The sequence below is a fragment of the Rhinoderma darwinii genome, chromosome 1 (genome assembly GCF_050947455.1).
Source record: "Rhinoderma darwinii isolate aRhiDar2 chromosome 1, aRhiDar2.hap1, whole genome shotgun sequence".
In the NCBI taxonomy this organism is placed as follows: Eukaryota; Metazoa; Chordata; class Amphibia; order Anura; family Rhinodermatidae; genus Rhinoderma; species Rhinoderma darwinii.
The window spans coordinates 218,116,240-218,128,119 of NC_134687.1; the positions used below are offsets into that span (position 1 = coordinate 218,116,240).

Genomic DNA, 11,880 nt, shown 5'->3' on the forward strand with positions numbered 1-11,880 from the left:
TTTGGGCGTCCACTTGGCAAATGAAGTTTAATGTAGATAAATGTAAAGTTATGCACCTGGGTACGAACAACCTGCATGCATCATATGTCCTAGGGGGAGCTACACTGGGGGAGTCACTTGATGAGAAGGATCTGGGTGTAATTGTAAATCATAAACTAAAAAACAGCATTCAGTGTCAATCAGCTGCTTCAAAGGCCAGCAAAATATTGTCGTGTATCAAAAGAGGCATGGACTCGCGGGACAGGGATGTAATATTACCACTTTACAAAGCATTAGTGAGGCCTCATCTAGAATATGCAGTCCAGTTCTGGGCTCCAGTTCATAGAAAGGATGCCCTGGAGTTGGAAAAAATACAAAGAAGAGCAACGAAGCTAATAAGGGGCATGGAGAATCTAAGTTATGAGGAAAGATTAAAAGAACTAAACCTATTTAGCCTTGAGAAAAGACGACTAAGGGGGGACATGATTAACTTATATAAATATATGAATGGCACATACAAAAAATATGGTGAAATCCTGTTCCATGTAAAACCCCCTCAAAAAACAAGGGGGCACTCCCTCCGTCTGGAAAAAGAAAGGTTCAACCTGCAGAGGTGACAAGCCTTCTTTACTGTGAGAACGGTGAATTTATGGAATAGCCTACCGCAGGAGCTGGTCACAGCAGGGACAGTAGATGGCTTTAAAAAAGGCTTAGATAATTTCCTAGAACAAAAAAATATTAGCTCCTATGTGTAGAAATTTTTTACTTCCCCTTTCCCATCCCACTTCCCCTTTCCCATCCCTTGGTTGAACTTGATGGACATGTGTCTTTTTTCAACCGTACAAACGATGTAACTATGTAACTATGTAACCAAAGCCCACAGTCTGACTGACCTGCTGGGCTTCTTAGTGCACTGCGTCCGCTGATGCTGCTGGAACGGAGCCCTGGGGAAATAGCCAGAGCAGGATCGCATGGTAAGATAGTCTCCTCCCTGTCTTTCGTCCTGAGTGATGTCATCACGCCTGATCATAACTCAGGATGTAAGACGAGGAGGGGGAGCGGTAGTCGCCGCATGGGAAAGCCAGGAGTGAGGTCAGTGATTGACACCTGACCTGCTGGCGCCCCGATCAGTAGCCGCAGAGCGGGAGAAATTCACCCGCTGGCGCCCCCCTTACAGCATGGCGGCCGGCGCACTGTGCGACCGCACGTGTCGCACATAGCTAAGGCCGGCCATGGTTACACATGCCTCCCAACCGTCCTGATTTCAACGGAACAGTCCTAGATTCTGGGCTGTGTCCCGCTGTCCTGGGCGGCCAGTGGTATGTCCCAGTGTCAACTGTATCTGCGTCCTCAGGACGCAGATACAGTTGAATCCAATGCTGAAGCAAGGAAACATCAGCTCCCTGCTTCAGTGTTTACTGACGTCACTGTAGTGACGTCAGGGACTCCCTCCAAGAACAGAATGGCCGGCCAGAGCGTTGTCGATGCTCTGGCCGGGGATTATACTCCCAGAGGGAGCCCCAATAGTTCTATCTACAGGGGATGGCGCTATCTTCAAGGGGGTGTTGCACTACCTACATGGGCACTGTGGCACTATATGGGCTCTGTCTACAGGGGACACTGTGGCGCTATCTACAGTACATGGGCACTTTGTGTAGCACTATCTACATGGGAACTTGGGTACTAAGTGAGCACTGGCACTTTATATGTGGTTACTGCCACTAGGAGCAGCTAACGGGGCATTATATTGTATGGGGCAGTTAAGGTGGCATTATACTGTATGGGGACAGCTATGGGGAATTATATTGTATGGTGGCAGCTAAGGGGCATTATACTGTATGGGGCCGCTATGGGGGCATTTTACTGTATGGGGCAGCTCTGGGCGCGTTATACTGTATGGGGGCGGCTATGGGGCATTATACAGTATGGGGCAGCTATGGGGCATTATAATCTATGGGGGCATTATAATGTATGGGTGCATCTATGGGGGCATTATACTGTATGGGTGCATCTATGGGGCATTGAACTGTATGGGAGCAGCTATTGGAACATTATTCTGTGTGGGAGGCACTATGGGAGCATGATACTGTGTGGGCTGAGGCGGGTGTGTATTTGCGGGGATTGGGCTTAAAAGGGGAAGAATTGCCGCAGCAGTTGTCCCTCTTTGCGATACTTGAAAGTTGGGAGGTGTGATTAATCACTAGTTGGACCTCCCACGATCATGTGTTATGGCATATACTAGTAACATACCATACATTTATATTCTCAGAATACCGCTTGAAAGTAAAGTATTGTAGCATGTTTGCCAATTAGTTAGATTGCAACTTTCCATACACCAGTGAATGAAAACATTACACCCAAAAGCCTTGAAGCTGAGGGTTCATTACAATTACATAGTTACATAGTTTAAAACAGGGGTCTCAAGAATGCGGCCCCTAGAGCTGTCATCTGCGGCCCGCGGGACACAGAGTCGCTAATACAGGCTCTGCTCCGGGACTCTGTGGAATTCCCTGACATCGCTGTCCACATATGGACAGCGATGTCTGGGGCTTCCCCAGAGCCAGAGTCCCGTGCAGAGCGCTAGTATAGGCTCTGCTCCGGGACTCTGTGGAATGGACAGCGATGTCTGGGGCTTTCCCAGAGCTGGAGTGCCGGGCAAAGCGCTAGTATAATCTCTGCTCCAGGACTCCGGGGAAGCCTCTGACATCGCTGTACATACATCGATAGTGATGTCAGGGGCTTCCCCAGAGAAGGAGTCCCAGTGATGTCAGAAGCACAGCTGGAGTCCCAGGAAAAGCCTACTAGCACTCTGCCCGGGACTGCAGCTCTGAGGTTGCCCCTGACATCCTTGTCCATATATGGACAGTGATGTCAGGAGCAGAGCTGGAATCCCAGGCAGAGTGCTTGAAGTGGCTCTGCTCCGGGACCCCAGCTCTGGGCAAGCCCCTGACATGACTGTCCATATGTGGACACTGATGTCAGTGGCTTCCCCAGAGTTCTGGCGCAGAGCCTATACTAGTGCTCTGCTCCGGGACACTAGCTCTGGGGTTGCCCCTGATGTCACATTCCGGTCCAGGCTCCAACAGCAGAGGAATCCCCAGCCAAAGCGTCGGCAATGCTCTGGCTGGGGATTCCACTCCTAGAGGGAGCCCCAATGGAGCTATCTACTTGGGGTGTGTGTGGCATTATCTGCAGAGAGCACTGTGGCAGCATCTGCAGAGGGCACTGTGGCAGCATCTGCAGAGGGCAATGTTGCAGCATCTGCGGAGGGCAATGTGGCAGCATCTGCAGAGGGCAATGTGGCAGCATCTACGGAGGGCACTGTGGCAGCATCTACGGAGGGCACTGTGGAAACATCTACGGTGAACACTGTGGCAGCATCAACGGAGGGCACTGTGGCAGCATCTACGGAGGGCACTGTGGTAGCATCTACAGAGGGCACTGTGGTAGCATCTACAGAGGGCACTGTGGTAGCATCTACAGAGGGCACTGTGGCAGTATCTACAGAGGGCACTATGGCAGCATCTACAGAGGGCACTGTGGCAGAATCTACAGAGGGCACTGTGGCAGCATCTACAGAGGGCACTGTGGCAGAATCTAAAGAGGGCACTGTGGCAGCATCTACAGAGGGCACTGTGGCATTATCTTCAAGTGGGTGTGTGGCAGTATCTACAGAGGACACTGTGGCATTATCTAGGGGTGTGTTGCATTATCTACAGAGGGCACTGTGGCATTATCTACAGAGGGCACTGTGGCATTATCTACAGAGGGCACTGTGGCATTATCTAAAGATGGCCTGTGGCACTATCTATAGAGGACTCTGTGGCACTATCTAAAAAGGGGTTGCCCAATCGTGACATATGTGTCTGCCAAACGCTGCAAAGTAAGCTGCCGGACTGCATTTAGGGACACTTAAACTGGAAAACTGGATTGTTGAAATAAGCACGTGGAGAATTCTCTCAAATTTTAAATCTAGCGGTATTATTATAGTAATGTAGTATTATTATTATTATTATTATTATTATTATTATAGTAATGTAGTATTATTATTATTATTATTATTATTATTATTATTATTATTATTATAGTAATGTATTATTATTATTATTATTATTATTATTATTATTATAGTAATATAGTGTTATAGTAGTTCAAATAACTAATTGATTAACAGTAATTTAGTATTGTATCAAGAATAGTTCTCAGAATACAGCTTGAAATTAAAGCATTGTAGCATGTTTGCCAATTAAGTAGAAAAAGGAAGAGCAGCACATATAAATGCAAAATAAGCGTAGTTGTGTGTGCACAAGCCTTAGGACCTCAGACTCCAGTCCCACATATATATTTCCAAACGAATAGGCAGCACTACACAGGACTTCAATTCAGTGAAAAAAGGTTTATTCAGCCATACGTCAGTGCAACGTTTCAGCCCACATGGGCCTTTCTCAAGCAGGCTGGAGGAAAGCCCATGTGGGCTGAAACGTTGCACTGACGTATAGGTGAATAAATCTTTTTTCACTGAATTGAAGTCCTGTGTAGTGCTGCCTATTCGTTTGGAAATATGTTTGCTAATTAGTTAAATTAGTTAATTTTTCATATGCTAGAGAATGAAAACATTAAACCCAAAAGCCTTGAAGCTGAGGGATTGTTACAGTTACATAGTTAAGTGAGAACTTGCAATTTATATGTGGTTACTGCCACTAGGGGCAGCTAAGGGGGAATTATATTGTATGCTGGCAGCTAAGGTGGCATTATACTGTATGGGGACAGATATGGGGAATTTTATTGTATGGTGGCAGCTAAGGAGACATTGGTGTATGGTGGCAGCTAAAGGGGCATTATACTGTATGGGGCAGCTATGGGGCATTTTACTGCATGGGGCATCTATGGGGGTATTACACTGTATGGGGCAGCTATGGGCGTATTATACTGTATGGGGCGGCTATAAGGCATTATACAGTATGGGGCAGCTATGGGGCAGCTATGGGGCATTATCATCTATGGGGGCAGCTATGGGAAACTATACTGTATGGGGGCAGCTATGGGGATATAATGCTGTAAGTGGCAGCTATTGTGGCATTATGCTGTATGGAGGAATTTGTGTGGGCACTATACTGTATGGGGGCATCTGTGTGGGCATTATACTGTATGGGGGCATCTGTGTGGACATTATACTGTATGAGGGCAGCTATGGGGGCATTATACTGTGTGGGGGCAGCTATTTGGCATTATACTGTGGGGAGGCACTATGGGAGCATGACCCTGTGTGGGCTGAACCAGGTGTGTATGGGTGGGGATTGGGCGGAGTTAGAGGCATGGCTTAAAGCTAAAAAATTTGCCGCGCTGCGCTACGCATCGGTTGTCCCTCTTTGTGATACTTGAAAGATGGGAGGTATGGGTTAGGCCTCGTGCACACTTCCATCACCCGTTTTAGCGGCCATGTGATTTCCGTGTACACACCCGTGTGCACTCCGTGTTTCCGTTTCCGAGCGCCGAGCATGGTACTGTCCAGGGTGCTGAAAGAGCGGGGTTGTTCAGCGCTAGTCAATGTACAGGGTGCTGAAAGAGTTAATGGGCTGCAGTGATCGGCGGTAACTCTTTCAGCACCCTGGACAGTGACTAGCGCTGAAGAATGACCATGCTCGGCACGCGCAACATACAATTTATGAAATAAAAAATAAAAAAATCAGTTCATACTTACCCAGAACTCCCTGCATTTTCGTCCTTTCCAGCCTCCTGGGATGACGTTTCATCCCATGTCACCGCTGCAGTCAATCACAGGCTGTAGTGGCGGTCACGCAAGTCTGGATGATGTCAGAAGGCCGGCCTCCAGGGATGACGCTTCATCCCATGTGACCGCCTCTGCAGCCAATCACAGGCTGCAGCGGCCTCTGCAGCCAATCACAGGCTGCCGCGTCATACAGGAAAGTCGGACTGGAGGAAGAAGAGGGACTCGTCACCAAGACAATGACCGGGCTACGTATGAACTGCTTTTTATTTTATTTTAATCAGCAGCCTCTTCTCTCTATCAGTGATTGATAGAGACAAGTGGCTGCTGGTTAGTGTAATATATCTGTAATGTACTTCTGCCCGCCCGGCCGTTGCTAGGCAACGGCTCCGTTACACACGGACGGCACACCGTGTGCCTTCAGTTATTTTGACGGCCCCATTGACTTGCATGGGCCTCACGGTCACGGAATCTCGGACCAAAGTAGGACATGCTCTACTTTTGTCGGAACGGAGCAACGGGACCGTAAAAAAACTGAAGTGTGCATGGCCTCATTGAAATGAATGGGTCAGGGTGCTATCCGTCAGAAAAACGGCTAGCACCCTGAAGAAAAAGACTGAAGTGGGCACTAGGCCTTACATTGCAAATTAATGGGTTTTTACAAAGAAACTTCACTTGCTGCAGAAAAAAATCTGCCGGATTATAGGGCATGCTTCAGATTTTCTAATCTGCATGCTATATGTGGCCTGCTTCTGTCTGATTTTTGCAGTGAATTTCAGCCTTTAGCTACGTTCACACATAGCGTAAATGCTGTGGATTATGTCCGCATGTTTGGATGGAAAATGCACAGCAAATTACAGTAGCAGTAAGGTGGATAAGATTTGAACAAATGGCTACCACACGCTGTGGACATTTTCAGCAAGCGAATTGTAGATTAGTTGCAAACCCAATTGTTGATAAAAAATCCTTGATAATTTGTTTAAAAACTGATCTGTTTACAGTTTTAGATGGAGTCATATACAGTCATATTAGACCCTTCAGTGGTGACTGTGGGCCAGCAACATATTTAGAGCTACACTGTAGTACCAAAAAAAAACACTGTTCCCAAATTTATAATAGAAAAATGTTCAATATGACCATAGGAACCTTAAAAGTTTATAGTGATATAAAATGAGGTTTAAACAAATTTCATCCACATACTGCAGAAAATGTCTGCTTATAAATTGACCTGCTGCAGCATGTCAATTTATGCTGCGGATTTTCACTCCTTTTAATGAAGCGGTAAAATTCACAGTGAAAATCAGAACAAAACGGTGCAAATTTGTAACAAAATGCACAGGCGGATTTCCCGTCACGCATGGACATACCCTGAAAGTAGTGATGTAATAGACATACGCATATACTGTTTTGTTTTTGGTCGAAAAAACTGAAAACTATTAACTGAGTTGATACATATGTTGCAATATTTGCAGATTGATACATTATCACTCATATGAAATATTTTGCACTTCAAGAGCCTACTGTTGATGATATTAAATCCTTGTGTAAACAGTGTCATGTGCCTTAGCCCTCATCCACACAAACATGCTTTTGTGGGCGCAATTCCCCCGAAAATCCACGGGAGAATTGCGGCCCCATTCATTTCTATGGGGCCATGCACACGACCGTATTTTTTACGGTCCGTTCATGGCCCAGGAGCCCGCACCGCAGAAAGAACGGACATGTCTTATTACGGCCGTGTTCTGCGGGTCGGGCTCATTGAAAATAATGTGCATGGCCCGCGATTTGCGGGCGGCTCGCGGCTGACAGTCCGCTGCTGGCCGACCCGAAAGTCACGGCCGTGCACATGGCTACATCGTGTGCATGAGCCCTAAGTGTGTGTTCACATCAGCGTTAGTTTCCGCTGAGGGGTTCCGTCGGAGGTTTCCGTCGGGTTGACCCCTCAGTCGAAAAGCAAACGGAAACCTCAGCTTCTTGACGGAACCAATAGCGCAGTCGACTGCGCTATTGATTCCGTCCGAAACAACGGAACCCTGTCACACCGATGACAGACGGAAACCATTAGCTAGGTTTCCGTCACCATTGAGTTCAATGGTGAGGGAAACGGCAGCCTAAGTTTCTGTTTGCCTTTCCGTTGAGGTGTTAACCTGACAGAACCTCCGACGGAACCCCTCAACGGAAGGGCAACGGTCATGTGATCAGACCCTAAATCAGAGTTCCTCGTCTCCGGTCATCAATTCCTGATGCACTATCAATAATTATATGACCTGTGAAATGCAAAGGAAATCCTGAAAATATGACCTGTAGGGGTACTTGAGTATCAAAGTTGAAAAACAATGCTCCAAATCAATGACTCTACAGCAGTGATCTCCAAACTGTGGCTCCCTAGCTGTTTCCTAATTATAAGGCCGAATTCACATGGGTCGAATACGCTGCGTAAAACTACGCAGCATATTCAATCTAGAACACGCAGCACATTCCGTCCAAATAAACGCACCTGTTAAAATCTCATCCACTTTGCTGCTACTGTAAGGGCTTGTCCACACGTAGCGGAATTGCAGACGGAAAATACGCAGCAGAATACAGTAGCAGCAAAGTGGGTGAGATTTAGGCTGGGTTCACACGACCTATTTTCAGACGTAAACGAGGCGTATTATGCCTCGTTTTACGTCTGAAAATAGGGCTACAATACATCGGCAAACATCTGCCCATTTATCTGAATGGGTTTGCCGACGTACTGTGCAGACAACCTGTCATTTACGCGTCGTCGTTTGACAGCTGTCAAACGACGATGCGTAAAAATACAGCCTCGTCAAAAGAAGTGCAGGACACTTCTTTCAGACGTAATTTGAGCCGTTCTTCATTGAACTCAATGAAGCACAGCTCAAAATTTACGGCTGTCAGAGAAGCCTCGCAAAATGCGAGGAGGAGCATTTACGTCTGAAACGAGGCAGGTCTCTCTTTTCAGACGTAAAAGCCTGCTACCGTGTGCACATACCCTTAACAAATGCTGTGTAAAATTTCCTTGCAGAAATTGTCGTACCGCAGCGTGTCAATTCCTGCTGCGAAAAGTGGACTGAATTGCTACGTTTTTCAGAGGAGATGTCACCATCTCCCAGCATTGAGAAAAACGCAGCAAATTGCGCACCATTTTCTGCAGTAAAAAACGCTGGAAATGGTGCGATTTTTCCGCAGCGGAATGTCTGCTAGTTTCTGCGGAATTGCTGCAGAAATTTTCTGCAGCAATTCTGTTACGCGTGGACAAGCCCTAATATGCTGCAGATTTTACGCAATGAAATCCGTAGCATTTATGCTACATGTGAACCCGGCCTAACTCCCAAAATATCATCACAGCCTTCAGCTGTCAATACTTGCTAGAAGGGTAGTCTCTTGCAACGCTCACAGGTTGGAGACCACTACTTTACAGTAAAAGTTCATTGTTCATTACTCCTACCACAAGTAAAGATGCAAGTGCACAAAGAACAGAGGGATAGAATGCAGACAGATCTCCCGCCAGCTTCACTGCGCACCTCCAGCAGCCGCCTCACCATGATTATGATTCCCATAAAATAATGTGAAGAGAAAGGAACATCACCTGTGCTGGGGCCACTCCGTAAGCCACCGCATCCAGGATTCTATGCTGTGTATGAGGAGGACACATGATATCCCCCCAGCCCCCACTCTATTGTGTGCTGTTGGTTTGGCATGGGTGCCTCCTTGTCTCCATAGAGATTCCCCAAGCCTGCGAAAACACACTCATTTCCAGTTTTCTTATAAAGTATCAGGCTTCTCTCTATGGATGTTCCTAAGTTTAATGAGGGGAAGAAGGAATAGGGGGGGGGGTTAACACGAGAGCAATATTAGGGCACGGCCAGACGTGGCGGAATTGCTGTGGAATTCCGCTACGTACAGTCTGCAGTAGAATTCTCCAGCGGACCTTTTTTACAGTTGCTTCAATACATTTTTAGGCAAGTTAGTTCAGACGTTGCGAATTTTCAGTCCGCAGCATGCACTGTCTGTTGCAGAGAAGAAGCGGAATTTCACTGCGTATTTCAGCATTTGCAATGCAAAAACTGAAATCTGTGGCAAGTCCGCTGTGTTTTCTGCAACGTCTGAACTACCTGTCAAATATGCAAATGTTGGTGCAGATTCGTTGCGTAATTGCCCCAAATCTGCACCAACATTTGCAGCGGAAAAACTCTGCCACGTCTGAACGTGCCCTTAATGTGGAATAAAATAAGTGAGTAGCCGGTGTAGCAAGATGTTATTGATGATAATTTTCTGGTTCATGAACAGAATGCCAGACTTACAGTAAAAACTGACACACAGACAGGAGTAGAAGAGACGGCAGATGTAACATAAAGATATATTGTACCTCCTGAGTTTCTGCCACATACAGACAGATACATGAATATTAAGCTGTGTATCAGTTAGGCTGGATTCACACGAGCATGTTCGGTCCGTAAAGGATGGAACGCATTTCGGCCGCAAGTCCCGGACCGAACACACTGCAGGGAGCTGGGCTCCTAGCACCATAGTTATGTACGACGCTAGGAGTCCCTGCCTCGCCGTGGAACTACTGTCCCGTACTGAAAACATGATTACAGTACGAGACAGGCGAGGCAGGGACTCCTAGCGTCGTACAGAACTATGATGCTAGGAGCCCGGCACCCTGCAGTGTGTTCGGTCCGGGACTTGCGGCTGAAATACGTTCCATCCTTTACGGACCGAACATACTCGTGTGAATCCAGCTTTAAAATAACCTTAGATCCCTGTGTAAATTGTGTCATACTGTAAATTTATGACTGGGTTCAGACGGTGGCAAAACCACTGGTTAGTACAAGGAGTTTTGTTGGGGCCTTGCTAATTGTGATTTTTGGTAAATAAACGATTCCTGGAAATGTCCCTAGAAATGCTTACATTAAAAAAAAAAAAACACACAACCACAAAGCTATCGCAGTCCCACATGTAAAAAATACAAACGTATTATGTAGTTTTAAATATTGCGGTTTTCCCTTTTGAAATCCATGAGAAAAACACATCACAACACAAAGTCTGAACTCAACCTACAGTGCGCTGCTGTACAACACAAAAGTGCATTGCAGCCATACTGTGCCACAACAAGTGCATCAAACGGCAGAGGTGTGAGAGAAGGCAGATCTCTTGCCAACTTCACTGCACATCCCCAGCAGACCCCCTCGCCAAGAGGAATACCACCATCATCTATAAGAAACAGCAGACAAAGAAATGTCACCTGTGCAGGGGCCGCCCTGTAACCAGCTCACATGCAGGATTCTAAGCTCTGTAATGTATGACAACCCCCCCTCCAGCCCCCACACCACTGTGTGCCGTTGGTTAGGCAGGGACGCTTCATTGTCTCCATGGGGACACCCCAAGCCTGCAGGCTGGGACCGCCCAGTGTTGTTGTACTGAATAGGTAGTAGGTAAAGTATCAAGCTTCTCTCTCTAGGGGCATTACCATAGTCTCATGAGGGGAGGGGGCTTACACAAGCACAACAGTTTTCACCCAGCTGTATGAACACACACCTGGGTATGCACAGCACTTCCCCTTTCCTGTGTGCAGCATTTTGTGTCTGTACATTGTTCCCCTCCCAGACATTGGCCCCCAGTTCTTATGTTGTCAGACATCTTTGGAGAGAAGCCGCTTATGTGAAATAACGAAGACAGGAGGCTGTAAAGAGTGTCTGGGTGGGGATGGCGGAGAGTAGGACAGCAGCGAAGATACAATAACTGGGCGCACATGATTTACTGAATATACGTAGTACCATGGGATTACAAATCATACTTAAATCTAATAAAAAAGACAAGGGAAAGAGACTGTTTAGTGGAGTAAAAAGTATTTTGGCCACGGTCTTTATTAAAAGTTACCAAACAAACTTTTAACAAACTTTCAATAAAACATAAATAACCATTTAGTAATATTAAACAAGACTTAGCCATGAGCTCAAGCCTACAGAAAACAAGCTGTCCGCTCAAAGTGTTGAGCGATATTACCCCCTTACAATAAAAGCTGTGACAAAGAATTATTATGAAAATTAAAATACATTTAAATTATCCTAAATAAATTGGGAAGGAGCAGCGTCGTTCTTCCTCTTCATGTAAGTCTGACCAGACCACAGCATATTCCTTATTCCTCCTTTTTATTTCCCCAA

The 11,880-nt window shown here is 46.4% G+C and overlaps 1 protein-coding gene across 2 annotated transcripts in view; it reads right to left on the reverse strand.

Moving 5' to 3' along the window:
- The window catches only part of CCDC158 (coiled-coil domain containing 158), a 193,773-nt gene extending 182,663 nt beyond the window's left edge, over positions 1-11,110 (reverse strand). The window contains exon 1 of one of the 2 annotated variants that reach the window (XM_075849847.1): positions 10,962-11,110. The gene's annotated coding sequence lies outside the window, so the exon portion shown is untranslated. Of the gene's footprint in view, positions 1-9,302; positions 9,379-10,961 lie in introns of those variants that run through there. The other variant, XM_075849848.1, reaches the window with a different exon arrangement.
- Between the last annotated feature and the right edge of the window lie 770 nt (positions 11,111-11,880).